Below are 16,788 nucleotides of genomic sequence, written 5' to 3'. Positions count from 1 at the left end.
GAGGAGAGGCCTGAAAATGATTGTATGAAATTTCACCATATGTAAAAATATGTAACTCTTGAATTATAACTGCACTTCTGGAAATTATTCTAGGGAAAATCACAGACAGCTTCTTTTTCTCAAATAGCCAAAGAAAAATTTGAAAGCAACCTAGACATGTTAAATATTGGTTAAATAAATAATGCCAGTCACACTGTGCCATCACCATTTGTTTATGATGGGGTTCTGGATATGCTACCTCAAAATAAAGTACCTAGTCATTTCAGGAAACAGCAGAAGGAAGGTCACTCTCACACCTCCTCCTTCCCTTCTCTACAGCAGGCCATAAAACCCAGATGAACTTCCCCAGATGTAGGTCATAAAAACCCTCATTCCAGAAGGGTCCTCCCTATATCTGGAAGAAATGAATGTTCTCATCTCTGAAGGCCAGAAGAATCTGAACAAACAGGTCATGCTATGTTCTCCCGGCTTATTATCATTAGGTCACACCCTAATGTCCTTCAATCACACTTCTGCATAGCTGTCCATAAAATATACAGATTTCCCTCTTTCTTCATTTCTGAAGGCTTTCATGTCTTGTAAAACATATGTGGAATAAGACTATGAGCTTTCTCTTTATAACCTTCCAGTTACTTGTAAGGGGTCTCAACCATGAATCATGCAATGATTCAGGAAAAGATACTAGTTTTCTCAGACGTACATATACATATATGCATGAATGTATATCAGAAAAATCTAAAAGCATGTACAGTGAAATGTTAACGAACAGTTGGACAATTATCGCTTTTAGTTTTTCTTTTTAGGCATATTTTTCAGTTCCCTATTACATAATATGTAAGTCGAGCTAGTTTTTAACTTTAAAATTACTAAATATGTCCTCTTCTACAGAGTATCCTGAAAAACAAAATGTCATAGGGAATAAATACAAACAAAATGAAGTATGGACCTGGCATTCAAGAGATTATTAACAATTTATGAAAAAACATTTCATTTGAATCTGAGAGCTCTGTGGAGTTGATGAATACAAGTACTCATTTCATGGGGATGCCATGAAAACTAAATAGTTACTGATAGCTAGTTACAGAGTAAATACTCAATCAATGTTCACCAGCTAAAAATTTTAGGGAAGAAAGACATCCCACATTTTAGGAGACATGCATTGGATTTGAGTTACCTTCATCAGGTCCATTAGCCTCTTTCAATCTGTGTCCTCATCTGTACATTGGGAATAGAGGATGGTTACATATATTTTTCCCAACAGTAAAAAATTATATTTAACAATATATTCGATGTCCAATCCCTAAACCTTGACTTAGAAACACTTCTAAATGACTGAATACGGTGGTGGAGAGAGCAAACCAATATAGCCCTTACAAGAAGTATGGCTGTGTTTGATTGGAATATACAGAACTGGTATGTGTGTGTGGGGGGTGGTATTTTCAAGACAAGAGAAACTGAATTCATCCACTTATTTTTTCTGATGGGAAGAACATAACTACAGTGAGAAAATTTATCTATGAAAAGAGAAATAATAATTTGTGAAATAACATCCTTGAAGAAATGAAAGGTGAGCGGGTTCTAAAGCAAAGGAGAGTCATTTATCTTAGTCTTTTCTCCTGTACACAACAGGTAAGGACAGGTGTCAATATGGAGGAACATAATCTTCACAAAAAGATTTTCTAATAGAGGAGATAAACTAGTTGGGGTTATATACATACATGCATAGAAATATCACAAGGAAACTCCCTGTGTTAAGGAAGTTAAAATGTCATGTTGTGCATTTTCTCTTTTCTGTTTTTTCTCCTACAAAGTTGGAGAACAGGAGGGCAGAAAAAGTCCTGGCCAGGGAGGAGAGAAGGCACCACTGAGAGGGGGTAGGTGTTGGGGAAAGGGGGTAGAAGGGTGAAAAAAAGTACAATAAAATGTGTTCAAATGTAAGTAAATGAAAAAATGGTAGCTGTTGTAAGTATTCCAGGAATAGTGGGGAGGGGGGATGAATTCATGTATAATATATTTGATACAGTGTAAGAATCTGTGCAAATGCTACAGTGTACCCCCACACATCATAGCAATAAAGGAAAAAATTTGAAAAAAAAATGAAAAGATTTTCTTGCAGGGTCCACTGGAAGCTTGTTGGATATTTTCCCCTAGTACTGGGGCTTGAACTCAGGGCCTCATACTTGCTAGGAAAGTGTTCTACCACGTGAGCTGCATCTCTAAATCCCTCAATTCTCAATTTTGACTCTAAGCATCAGCTATCATTATTTTTCCGTTTTCTACTCTTTTTGATACTTTACAAAAGCATCCTTACCTTCACCCCCCTGGGGGAAAAAAGAAACTTAGAAAGGTAGCTAATTCAATTTAAAGGAGAAGAGACATTTACTTACTTGACTAGTACCTTATCCAAACACCTTAACCAAAAACTATTGCAAAGTCCCAGATAACTTTACATAATTAAGCTTCAGTAATTTAAATTCCTACTTCATATGAACACAAATTAACACAAGGTATGTACTTGTTCCTTTAGACTTCAATTTAGCGTTTTGAATACTTTCAATGTTGGGCTTGTGTAAAAGGAATGTTTTTAAGGTATTTTTGGCAGGTGCTTTGGGCAGCTTTACTGAGTCTATTCATTAGTACAAGTGAGCATTTTCCACTGGTTAGAGAATCCAACTGAAGGTAAAACTTTCTGAGCAAACATTCCTGTTTACTTGTCCTGAGAAATTATTTATGATTGAAAGATTTCACCATGCACAATAGTTTCGTGTGAAAAATAACACACATGAGCTAAGATTTATGGTATGCATTACGCTAAAGACTGTGATGTCTTAGAGTGAATTATAATTTATATAGCTATATTGCAATTGTCTTCAGTATCATCATCATAATCAATTTACTTTCATGTGGAGAAGTTTCTTCTAGAAAAAAGTATGATCATACTCTACACTTAGTAGGCAATTTTGTTACAATCCTTCTATTAGTCAAGGGTCTCGAGAGAAACAGGACTAATAGGCAATGTGCACACACACACACACACACACACACACACACAGAAATTTATTTTAAGGAACTGGCATATGTGATAACATAGGCTTGAAAGTACAGAATCTGCAGGGTGGGCCACTAGGGACTAAGAAGAAAGTTCAAGTCTAAGGCCATGGGCTGTAGAAACCCCTCTCTTAGCTGAGGGGAAGCCAGTCTGTTTTAGTCAAGCCTCAAACTGATCCAACAAAGCTTATTTACTGAAGATCAAAATGCTTTGACAATCAGAATCACCAATTTAACTATCAATAGTATGCATAAACACTACACCAAAACACATCCAGAAAAGTGTTTGATCACATATGGGTGCAATGTGACCCAACCAAGCTGACATGTAAAAATTAGTCATCACAGCCCTCCTTAACTATAGTCAATTATAACACACCTTCAAAAATTGGAGTGGAAGGATATACATGTGTGAAAAAGTTGGAGGCAGTAAGTCGCCACCAGGGAGAAAACTCATGTACTCATCCACACCTCAATCACTACTGCTATACCAGATAGACAGATGTCATGTGCAAGGCATGTCACCATGCCTGTCTTTGATTTCGGTCCCCAAACCCCAACCCCTGCTGCTACTGGGACAAGACACCTAATCATTGTCTTCAGCTTTGTTCAAAAATGCAGCTAGTGGTATCCTGTCTTATACTTCTCCCCATTCTTCCCCTACTCCCATTTTTCTCATCTCTCTCCTCTTTTCCTTGAAGGTTACCAAGACCAGGGACTCTCCTCACTGACTATGCCTGTGTAATCAGCCTTTGAATGTTTGCCATCAGCAACTGTGATGAGGTGACATCTCATACCACGCATGGGCAAGAGTACAGGAACTGCAACTTCGGGCTATCAGTCAAGAACAGAAGCACCATTTTTTAAAAAAATTGTGGTACTGAGGTTTGAACTCAGGGCCTTTGTACTTGCTAAGCAAGCACTCTACCACCTGAGCCACACCCCAAGCCCCTTTTGCTTTAGTCAGTCTTCAAACAGGTTCTCTGATTTTTGTGGTTTTTGCCTGGGCAGGCCTGAACTGCAATCCTCCTATTCATGCCTCTAGTGTAGCTGGGATGACAGGTTTGCCACCATACCCAGCTATTGGTTGAGATGAGGTTCTTCTTAACTTTTTGCCTGCATTGGCCTTGAACTGTGATCCTCCTTATGTCCACCTCTTGAGTAGCTGGGATTACAGGATTGAGCTACTATACATGGCTTTTTGGTTTTTTTGGTGGTACTGGGGTTTGAACTCAGGGTCTTGTGCTTGCTAGGCAAGTGCTCTACCATTTAAGACAAGTCCCCAGCCTGTACCAAACTCTTAACTATTGAATATTCCTAGACAGAAGAGTTTGAAAAGCAAAATTTCTGCTTTTTACTCAATGTACAAGGTCATTAACACAATATATCAATTTTGTAATTTTGAAAAAAATTTGATTAAAAATTATTTAGACTACCTTGGAATTTATATTTTGCATTTTTATATTATTCATTTCAAGTATGAACACTATCTTAAATAGAAAAGAAGTGCCTGGTGCTGGTGGCTTACACCAATAATCCTAGCTTCTTGGGAGGAGGAGATTGGGAGGATCACAGCTCAAGGCCAGCCTAAATGAATGGTTTGCAAGAGCCCAACTCCAAAATAACCAGAGTACAATGCACTGGAGATATAGCTTAAGCTGTAGAGCACCTGCTTTGCAAGCCCAAAGCCCTGAATTCAAATCTTAGTTCCACTAAAAAAAAAAAGACAGAAATTTATTCTCACATAAACTGCTGATATGGCAGCTGTACTATGCAAAATAACACATCAACCTCCTCTGTCTTGTGGTTTGATGACCTCTGGGTTCAGAGGTGACTTACAATCACCTTTTCAAATTCTAACTAGCAATAAAAGAATGGAGAAGAAACACATTTTCTATTCCTGTAAGGGTGTTACACATAGGTGGAAAAGATCATGTTTGCCCATACCCTATTATTTAGTACACAAACACACCTAGCTTGAAGGGAGAATGTGAACCCTCTTCTTTAGTCTAGATGGCTTTGTGCCTGGTAGTATGTGTAAAAGAGGGGAGATGGATGACAAGGAATAAACAGCAGTGTTGACCACATATCTGAACTTCAGTGTAATTATCGCATAGATATGCACATGTGTGCATGCAAGTATATACACGTTTAGAGGAAACAGTACACAATGTGACTCATAAATTGAAATTTACTAAAATTATAACTACATTTTCCTTATTATAGTAAAATAATTCATCTCTGCTGATAAGGATTTACTTTGTGACAAATATTACTAGATAAGATGTAGTAACTGAATTCAAGAACAACCTATCGCCCATAAAAATACCATTGACCATGTCGTCATGTGATCAAGTTCAACATCAAGGAGTAGTAAAGGAAGTACACTATTCCTTTTTATTTTATTGGTGGAAGTGAAAGTTGACAGGGTAAATGATTATAAGGAGGGGGAGAAGTGAAGCAAATAATTCTATATACCATATAAGTAAACAAATCACCTCAAACCTAATTTCCTATAAATACTGATTCATATATCCTATATAAGAATGTGTGTATATATCCATCTACATTTCCACGATATACACGTGTATGTATATATACATATATGTACATATATAATATACATCACTGGTTTGAGATATAGAAGCTGAAAAGAAAATTAAGAGGGCAGGTAACAGAGAAGAAGCATAGTGCTTGATTCTCAGCTATTTATTTTTCTGAGGTAATTTGAACATAAAACAAAAATGCAATGAATGCATTTAGAGTATACTTGGAAAGGGTAAATCAAGATGAAAGTTTTTTGTTTCATTAGCATTTCTCCTGATGCTATGATCATTTAGTAGATTTTTCTAATTGGAAAAGCCATAATAAGATGTTTTTCAGACACTCCTTGTTTTTGTTTATTTATTTTTAGTGTGGATGGGGTTTGAACTCAGGGCTTAGTGCTTGCAAAGCAGGTGCGCTATTGCTTGAGCCATGCCTCTAGTCAATTTTGGTTATTTTGGAGATGGGGGTCTTGTGAACTATTTGTTCAGACTGGCCCTGAACTATGATCCTCCTGGTCTCAGTCTCCCAAGTAGTTAGGATTACAGGTGCTAAATTAGTATTCTTAAATGAAGACATTTGATGTGAAAATCTGATGTTACTACTTAATGAAATATGTAAATCCAAATGACCGAATACTCTTAGGGTCAAATTTAAGTATAAGACAGCTTTCAACAAAATTTAAAAGTTATAACAGCAGTAATAACCACATTGTTAATTTTAAGGTAAACTTGGTAATTCATTCATTACAACAATGGTAGTAGACATTCATTGACTTCTGATGGGTATTTTACATAAATTATTAAATTCTTCCAGAAGTTCTTTAGCTTGATATAATTATTTATTGAAAGGCAGAGAAAGGGGATTTATTAACTTGAGGCTGTAGAATGAGGGAGAATAAACATTTTAGCCCATGTTCAGGGTACTGACATGATTTCAGTTTTAAACAGAGGAAGAACTGACGCGGGTGGGAGGTATGCATAATTAAGCAGTTTAGGTGAAAGTGTAGCCAGGCTGATCTTCATCTCAGGCTTGGTCAGACAGCCCTTAACACAATGCCATTCCTGCCTCTGGGGTAGATTCAATTCTTGTCATATGACTTTTGTCCATTTGTCCTGTCTCCTGGGAATTTAAGGTGACTGTAATAGATAATGGCTCAGAGCAAAGGAGACAGATGCAAAATGGAGGCAATGATGCCTCTAGGATTAATTTCCAAGCTCTGCTTCCTTTGGAGAACTTTTTCCCTTCTTTAACAAAATGCTAGCTACTTCCAAGTCAGGTATGAAAGGGAGGTTCTGCCTTACATTTGCATAACAAAAGCCTTGAAATGTGCTGATTGCACCAGCTTGTTGCTCACCCAAAACCTGCTCAGAAGCCAGATCATGACTGCTGCCAGCCAGCATGATTCTAGGACTAAGGCAGGGAGGGCCAGCCTAACCCAAAACTCATGGCTGAGACTGGTGGAGTGAGTTAGACTTTTCCAAACCATTTTGTTTTGCAACTGGCATAGAATAAGCTGCAAGTTTTCTTAATTCTAGATAATTGGCATTACTGAGTATCAATACTTTCTAAAATCATTTAGTTAGCAAATATTAACTAAATTTCAGCCTTCTGTTGGCTGCATATATTGCCTTCTATTGGGGCATATAATAAAAATTATCCAGAAGTGTATATTATATGGTTTGTCTTCAGAAATAACTGTTCTCTGACTTGATAATCAACTACAATAAAAAATCTAGGTAAGATTATCTAAACCTGTAACCTAAATGTAGTTAAAATATTTTGTCTTTTAAGAGAAACAGAAGAAATTTTTAAGTTTATGTTGCCATTTTTCAGGAAGTAAAGGAAAATTACCTGTATGGGCCTTTGGCTATGAATAAGTAAAGCAAAGACCATATTTTGGAATGGAAAAAAATTAAAAGATGAGGAGTTGCCTATTTTGTATAATACTGCAAATGCTTTATCTTGAGAGGATCTGCATTCGTGGTAATTTTTTTTTCCTCCTTTACAGAAATGTATCTTAGACAGGCAAGGTGGCTCAGGAGGGTTATGATCTAGGCTGACCTGGGCATAAAGGGAGACTCTCTCTCAAAAATAACCAAAGGGGGATTGGGAAAAGAAGGACATGGGACAGGTTCAAGTGATCCAGTGTCTGCCTTGCGAGCATTAGGCCCTGTGTTCAAACCCCAGTATCGAGAAGAAAAAAAAAAACAAAACAGAAGAAGCATGAACCTAGGGAAGATATAATAATGTGAGATAAAGGTGGGTATATTCACATTGTTAGGCAATATTGGAATTCTATAAAATATATTTTTTAAGTTTACTGGCACATAAAAACATAGAATTGCACATATTTATGGGGTATCATGCAATGTTTCAATCCATGTACATATTGTGTACACAATATATAATCAGGTTAAAAACATCAATCTTTCATTTGTCATTTCTGAAAACAAAGCTACTCAAAATCCTTTCTTGTAGCTTTTTGAAATACATAGTACAACTATCATTATACTGCCACCGTGCAATAGTACACCTGAACTTCCTAGTCCTATCTAATATAATTTAGTACCCATTAATGAACCTTTTCTTGTCCTTCCCTCTATTCTTCTCAGACTGATCAACTTCTAAAAGATCAACTTAACTCAGATTTCACATATGGGGAAGATCATGTGGTGCTTGTCTTTCTGTTTCTGGCTTATTTCACTAAACACAATGATCTCCAGTTCAATCTATGTTGTCATAAATTATAGAATTTTATTCTTTTTATGGCTTAATAGTATCCCATGGTGTATGTGTGCCATGTTTTCATTATTCATCAGTTGATGGACAATTAGGTTGTTTCTATTTCTTGGCTGCTATAAATAGTGATGCAATAAACAGGGGAGTGTAGATGTGTCTTGTCATGCTGATTTCATTTCCTTTAGATATGCACCTATAGTGGGACTGCTGGATCACATGGTAGTTCTAGTTTTAAATTTTGAGAATTCTCCATAAAATCTTTTTGAGAATAATCCTAATGTGAACATAAAATATTATTCTGAAATAAAACTTCTTCCTGAGTTTAATGTTATCCTTATTTAATATATACTTATTTAAAAACATCACTGCACTCTCTCTCTCTCTCTCTACATATATACATATATATGTATAAATATATGTATATATATGCTAAGATGCTATGGCTACAGCCTATACGTAGGTGAATTTGAAAATAATTTGATTCAAAGATGGCAAAATTTACACACAGGTAGCTTAAGGCTCTAAAATGAATGGAAATAATTGTGCATTATGATATCTATTTTGGTCTATAGATTTTAGACCATTTTATTTATTTTTTGCTGACAAGAGTTTTCTATTTTTTTAACTAAGTTTACTTTTAAGCTGATAATTAAAAACATAAGAAGCATATATATTATTGGAATAACGTGACATTTTGATACATATATTCATTGTATAATGCATAAATCAGATTAAATATAACTCTCTTGTTTGCTTTTTGGTGGGACTAGAGTTTGAACTCAAAGCTTCCTGCTTGCAAATCAGGCACTCTACTGCTTGAGGCATACCTCCAGTCCATTTTGGTCTGGTTATTTTGGAACTATGTGCCCGGCTGTACTCAAACCTCAATATCCCAATCTCAGCCTCCAAAGTAGCTAGGATTACAGGATTACAGGTTTGAGCCACCAGCACTCTTCTCAAATAATCATTACTTTTGGTGAAAGCTTTAAAAGACTTTCTTACAGTTTTTTACAGTTTTCTGAAATGTATAGTTTGTTCATTATTGTCTATAGTTGCACTACTGTGCAAAAGCACACCAGAACTTGTGATTTGAAGAACAATTTGTAATCATATAAAAAGATGTTCACAGGCTGGGGGAGTGGCTCAAGTGGCAGAACACCTGCCTGGCAAGTGTGAGGCCCTAAATTCAAACCCCAGTACATCCAAAATAATAATAATAATAATAATAATAGTAATATGTTCATTGAATATTGTTAAAAATTAAGAAGCAATATGAATGGTACTATGCAAAGTTTACAAATAATGTGTGAATAATACAGGAAAGGAGTAGAAGGAATTATACTAAGTTGTTAAAAAGGCTATCAATGGTTGGTAGGGTTATATGTTTTTTTTCTTTCTTTCATTTTTGCTGATGAACATAGAATTTCAACAATAAATGTCTTATCTTTGGAAAATAGTAATGTATAATTTCAGCCAAGTTGTAAGTATTTTGAAAATGAGTTGTTAAGGTAACTAAGCCTAGGATATTTGTTGGACAGAATGTAAGTACAAAATATACTTGGATGAGGCCTTCCTTTTCAGTTGTAATAGTTCATCTCATGCAACCACTCTCAAGGTGGGTCCTTTTTTTTTAACCACACAAACCAGTTTATTACATTAGTCTCCGTAAGAGACTACATATCACTTATTAAGTATTCTCACCAACAATGTGATCCTATCTGCAATAATCATTTTCAAAAATGAGATTATAAACCTATATGTAATGTACAATACAATATTTCTAATATTAAATATTAAATATTTAGAAATATTTAATTTCTAAAGCATGCTCATTCACATATTGACTGATTGAATGTACATGGACATTCTTTTATGATAGGCCAGAATATCTCCATTATCCCAACTACACAAAAAAGAAACATGGAAAATCTCGTTAATGGAATTCCGAACCTGAAATTACAAAACTAATTGTATGTGTGTATCTCTCCCAAGTTGGGTTTAAAATAACTTCGTGAATCATGTTTGAAGGAGAAGTAGAAATGGAGTAAGGGGAACAGAGAAGAAGTAGAAGTCAACGCAAGTCTCAGAATCCAAACCATAAGACTTCCCAAGATAATGGTCAATGAATGTTTTCTTCCTCTCCGAATCATTTAACCTGAGAAAGGCTTAGCAGTGATGTCTGAATTTGTCAACATTGCCAATGGCAGATCTTACCAATGTCTATTTTAACTTGAAAAAAAAAATCAACGCCAGCAACTGAAAGTTTCTATTGATGTTAAGACTTGCTAATCAAGTAGAAAATTAAGCAATAGGCAATCAGCTTTCTCACTAAGGACAGGTGCTGTGGTTTGAATACTTGCATCCACCTCCCTAAAAATAACGCATTAAAGCCCTAACTCCCAAGGTAGTGACATTAGCAGACAGGGCCATTTGGGCAGAGATGAAGTCGTTAATGTTTTTGTGCCCACGTAAAATGCTTCAGCAAGCTGCTCTGTTTTCCACTGTGAGAAGTTCTGCATAGAAACCAGGAAAAGGGACCTCACCAGACACTGAGTCTGCTAATACTTGGATGCTGAATTTACCAGCCTTCAGAACAGTGAGAAAGAAATTTCTGTCATTTATAAGACACTCAGTTTATGGTGTTTGTTATGTTAGCCCTAATGGACTGAGGACTAAAGCAATAGGAAAGGAAGGGGCAAAAATTTATTTTTCTTGTTTTGGTGGTACTGGGGTCCAAACTCAGAGCTTCATGCTTGCTAGACAGAGATTCTGCCACAGGAGCCATGCCCCCTGCCATTTTTGAGTTAGTTAATTTTTGGAGAGGGTTTCACATTTTTGCTGGGGGCCAATCTGGACTTGGATCTTCCCCCCTACTTGGAATTATAGACATATATTACTACATGTCTATATGGAATCTCACTAACTTTTTCCAAGGCTGAACTCAAACCTTGATTCTCCCATCTCCACTTCTTAAGTAGCAAGGATTACAGGTATGCACTACCTTGCTGGGCCAGTTTCTTTTAGCTAATGTCACATCTAAACACAAAGGAAAATGTATTTTATTTTTATAAGTCTACATTATTTGGTAGCTAATTATTTCAAAAATAATACTATACTTAGTATATAACTGTAATACAAACTATTACCACTCTCATTTTTATATGCTTATTTTAATAATTTGATAAATTTAACTGAAGCATATACATACATTGAACTCAGTCTAAGTAATTGATATTTATAAAATTAATTTCAATAATCTAAAAAATGAACACTAAAGGTTCACTATCTAATTTATAGGCCATTCAGTACTTCCATGCTTTTACAATAGGAGGCTTTTACTTTTGATAATTTTTCAAAATACATTTGAGGTTGGACATGAACAAGTGCATCGAGGCTAATAACTTATTTTCCCAAGATGATGTAGGATAGCTGCAAGGAAAAAAGAAACACGTCCTTCCTCTCAACATAGAACCTCTGGTAATCAGGGAAAAAAAAAGTTCTCAGTTAATAATGGTAAGTACTAGTCAATATAAAAATATATTGTGAAACAAATAGGTAAAAGGTTTTAAAGAATCAGGAAACAAAAGAATTAAGAGTCCTTTCTACTCTTGTTAAAAAACAGAAAGGTAGTAACAAGAGGTTAGTGGGAAGCTAGAAAATCACCACTACGCACAAGATGAGCTAGTCAGGAGGTCTCTATACATCATGGAATGAACAGGAATAAAATATAGAAGATCCTCATTTTATGATAAACTTTCACCTTTCCATAATCTTGCTAAGAAACATGTATGACATTTACCTCTACTTGAGGCCTGGTCTAAAAAAGCAGGCAACATTTTACATTGCCTAGACAAGATTACCACCTAGTGACCACAGCTGGTAACTACAGAAGAAGGGATTGTAAGTGTGTTCAAAGTCATCTTTTTTTCTTTGAATTCAAGAAAACTTTATGGGATTACTATTATGGGTTTAGATTTCGGGATAAAATTATGGGCAAAAATAATATTCTTACTAAAACTGTAGTTAAAAAAGGAAGGCATTACTCAAATAGTTATCAATTAAATGCACAAAAATAACTTGTATAGCACTGACTCTGTCATACAAATTTGTGCAATACTCATTAAAAAGTCTATGTGGTAGAGATATTATCTCCATTTTACAGATTTGAAAATCAAGGCAGAATAGTTAATTGAACCTGAAAGTTTGATTCTAAACTCTGTACTTTTATTTATCTCTAAATGTAAAATTGGAAGTGTGGTAAATGAAAGCAAGATAAATACATGATTAGACAATCTTCCTTCATTCATGTATTCACCTGTTCATTCAGTCAATAAATACTCATTGAGTACCTAATATGGCAGGTACTTGTTTTGGCTGTTGGATAAAGCACCAAACCTGTAATCTCCTCATGGAGATTACAACATAAGCATGCACAAACATACGCATTAACACAGAATTTCTACCCGGTCCTATCTCAAGAAATTAATAAGGCAAGACAAATGATTACTGATGGGACTTACGGCACAATTTTCAGAGTGTCATGGGAGTCATCTCTGAGGAGAGGACATATGAATGAAGACAGAATAAATGTGTGGAATGAACATCTGGAAGCAAATTAAAACAGGCATCAGGCAGGACTCTACTTTTTATTTTGCCCTCCCTCCATCACAGCAAGAATGAATAACAGGTAATACACATGAAGCAGTCGCAGGACAGGAGAGTTTAGAAGTACCTCAGAGGGTTTCACAGGAAAGATAAGAACTTTAGATTTATTGTGTGGTAAGAAGCCAATTAAAGGCTTCAAAAGGGAAGAAACAAATTTATGTTTGAAAACATCACATTGGTAATTGTGAGCAAAGTAGACTGTAAGGTGGTAAAAATTAATCCTAGGTTATCAATAGCTTTAACATAAGAAAACTATTCTACTTATTTTATGTAAAGTTTAGTAGGAATCATAAAATCATCAGTTATCACTGATAACTTGGTATTATAAGTTACAGAAATCTTGCAGTTTGACTTATCTGTGGCCTACACAAAAATGCTTTCATGCCCACTCTTCTCTACTGCAGTATTGACACATTTTGCTTTCACTAATAGCCCATTAGCCAGAATTATTCCCAGAATCCTACCCAACAAAAGAGCTGGAAAATGTAAAGGCAAAGATGAAAACTCTTGAGACTTAACTGTGTCCATCCAGAGAGCAAGGGCGAAACTAGACTAGCTACGAAGGCATAGTCATATTCCTGACAGATCATGACTGCTTGTACAAAGATGGTAACAGTAGAATGGTGAAAATGGTCAAATAGTGAATATATTTTGAAGGTAAAATGAAGGATATTTTCTGGAGGAAATGGCATGAGGTATAAAAGATACAAAGTATCAAGAGTAAATGAGATAGGGGAACCTCAAGAAGGTTTGAAGACAATGAACATACCAGTTTTGAAAAAGTTATAGTTGAGATGCTCATTATATGACATTGAGAAGATCAATATATGAATTAGAAGACTTCAGGGAAGAGGTGCAAGCTGGAGACATAATTTGAGAGTCATTAATGTAAGGATGTTTTTTATAGCCATGAAATTGGATGGGAGTATCTGAATAAGATTGTTGAATGTAGGGTGAAAAGATTGAACCCTGAAAAGTTCAACCTTTGGAGGTCACCATGAAGTGAAATAAAAGAAACAGAGTAATCAGAAAAACAGGAGGAAAACTTGGCAAGTATAGCATCCAGTAAACCAAGTTGTATGTTTTATTTTAGTTGCTTATTTACAGTAACTGAATTTAGTGACTATTTATTCACTAATTATATTTTGTGAATAATTTTGATAGATCAAGTAGGATAAAATCAAAGAAATGATTCTGGAGTTAGCAATGGGTAGAGATCACTGATGACTTTGAGAAGGGTCATTTTAGAATAAAGAGTATCAGAGAAGAAAATTAGAGACTTGTACTAACCGATGAGTTTAGTGAGAACTACCCTGGGAGCTAATAGTATCAGAAGCACACTTAGACTAATTGGAAGGTGAAGAAATAAGGATATCATGTCTTTCTCCAGCAGTTGGGCTGTGAAGGAAGAGGGAAATGTATTTGCAAGAAGCCAGGGGATATACAAAGCAATCAACCTCTTACTCATTATACTTCTTCAGAGCCTTCCAGAAAAGGCCTCAGCAGTTTTCTTGGGTTCATGTGAAAATATCAAAGGAGTTTGTGAGTACAAAGAGATCATAATAGAGATGCCCAAATAAGCCATATGACACAAACCAAAGAAAAAGCTAAAGCAAAATGAACTAATCCTGTGTGAAAAAGTACTCTGTGACAAAATGGACCTGATGAAGATAAACATCAACTTAAGGAAACTGTCAAATTAGTAGAGATCTCTATCAATACATAAAAACAGAGAGAGTCATGAGATATGAGATAAAGAACCAACATATGGTAAATGAAGTAAGACACTTTCCATCTCTCCTTGCATTCTCTTTTTCTAACTGGCAACAAAGAAAAATAAGACCAAAATGTGGCTAGGCTCACAGTTTTCAAACTGTATGTTGAGATGTCCTAGGTGTCACAGCCACCTCACAGGAGTGCTATGAGATATTTTGAAAAAAAAATTAGGTAAATCTAGCAATATTCACTAGTTATCAGACACTACATGAACTACTATCTAGAGATGTTTCTCGATTTCAACACTAGATCTTGCTAAATTCCATTTTAGGATGTAGTGTCTTTGAAAAGCCAGGTTTTTGGTAGTTGCTGTCATAAAGAATGAGTGCTTCTTGAAAATCAGAGTGGAACAGGAAATGAGGTGAAACTAGGGACACTGTGAAAAAAATTACTGAGACAATAAGGGTACTATGAACTGAAAAAGTTTTTGAATTTGTAGGCTAGACCAAGAGAAGGAAATGAAAAATATAGATCAATATCGGATTCTCCACACTACCTCTTTTTCTTTGTATACTATATAGGTTGATGCCATATACATAGCCACTGTTGATGTTTCTCCAGAATGCCAGTTTACACATCCAACTGCCTACCTGAAACAGGAATACTAAATAGGTAGTTTAAATTTAATATATTTTTTCTCTCCATCCCCCCTCCAGCCCTTACCACATGCTTAACCTAGCTAAACTTTAGTCTGTTTTCTCATGCTCAATCAATGGCACCGTTTAGTGATATCATGAATAGTTCAGGAGCTAAAACTCCTGAATTTACCCTAGATTACTATTATCTTCAAATTCCTATGAATCCTACTTGCAAACGTGCCTCAACTGTATCTCTTCTTTAACAATTTCAGGCAGCGTTTTTTTTACCCAGGCTTCTAAAGTAATCCAAACAGTCTTCCTCCTTCTGCTTTATCTTTCACACTAAAACTAAAGCGTAATTTTCATATCTAAAACTTAATCAGTCCCTCCACAATACACTTATTTAAGAAATCTGAATCTGTCAGGCTTTTTTCTATTTTTGCTTTTCAGATGATCAAAGTTGCTAATAAGCCCTTAAGGTTTATTTACATGATCTGTTTCTGCCTACCCAATATTTTGGGGAGTTTTTCTCTCCAATGTGTTCCATGAAGGCGGAACTTTAATGTATTGTTCACTGCTGCATCTCTCACAAGAATCCAAGTATACATATATATATGTATATATACATAGAGCATGCTGGTTCTAGATTCTAGCACCTGACCCTAAAATGCACCTCCATGGAGTAAGGGATAAATTTCTGATTGTCTTGTCATGATCTTTATTTCACTGTATTTTTTACCGAGGCAGAAAAATGGATCAGAGTGCAGACCCCCAAGTCAAAATACCAAATTCTACCTCTTCATTTACTACCTGTGCTGACTAAATCTCTTTGCACATCAATATCCTCAAGTCTAAAACAGGCAGTACAGTACCTACATTTAAGTATCCTATTTTAGGGTATCTCTTCCTACAGGCGGCCATGTCTGTTGAATAAACCCTGGCGGGGCCTCTCCACCTGTTCCCTACTTTTTGTCCCTTACATGTCCTCCTGTTTTCCTGCCTGAGCTTCCCTAACTGTAAACACACGCAAATATTTATTATTTCTACGCGGAGCGTCCTCTCCTACAGCCCGCCAGCCTCACTTCCGCAAAGCAGGAAGAGGAACGCAGGAAACGACTGCCCAACGGCGGAACCCGCTCGCACATGCGCATATCCTTCCGCCTCTGCAGCAGTTTCATTCCATTACGTGAGCCTCCTCTTTCCTTTTTTTTAACCACTGGGTTTGAACTCACGGCCTCCTGCCCAGCAACAGGCGCTCTTACCGCTTGAGCCACTCCGCCAGCTCATCTTTCCTTCTTTGATTACAACTTTTTTCCCTAATCCTCGCACTTCTTTGGATCGGTGGCTTTTAGTTTAATACCTTCAGCGGCTGCCCGGAATTTAAATCACTTTCCTATACTTTCACTGAGAGCAATTTGTTTTACGGTGTGAGGGC

General features: G+C 36.0%; 1 long non-coding RNA gene across 5 annotated transcripts in view; it reads right to left on the bottom strand.

The window, feature by feature from the left end:
* The window catches only part of LOC141414950 (uncharacterized), a 114,775-nt gene extending 98,022 nt beyond the window's left edge, over positions 1-16,753 (bottom strand). For 3 of the 5 annotated variants that reach the window (XR_012439969.1, XR_012439968.1, XR_012439967.1), the window contains exons 1-2: positions 16,616-16,753; positions 12,855-12,938 (exon numbers count right to left, since the gene is read on the bottom strand). This is a non-coding gene — a long non-coding RNA (uncharacterized lncRNA). The remainder of the gene's footprint in view (positions 1-12,854; positions 12,939-16,615) is intronic. The other 2 variants (XR_012439971.1, XR_012439970.1) reach the window with 2 other exon arrangements.
* Positions 16,754-16,788: the final 35 nt, after the last annotated feature.

Source organism: Castor canadensis, chromosome 12 (genome assembly GCF_047511655.1).
Source record: "Castor canadensis chromosome 12, mCasCan1.hap1v2, whole genome shotgun sequence".
Lineage (NCBI taxonomy): Eukaryota > Metazoa > Chordata > Mammalia > Rodentia > Castoridae > Castor > Castor canadensis.
Note: the sequence above shows the minus strand (reverse complement) of the source record. Positions and strands in the feature narration are given on the sequence as shown.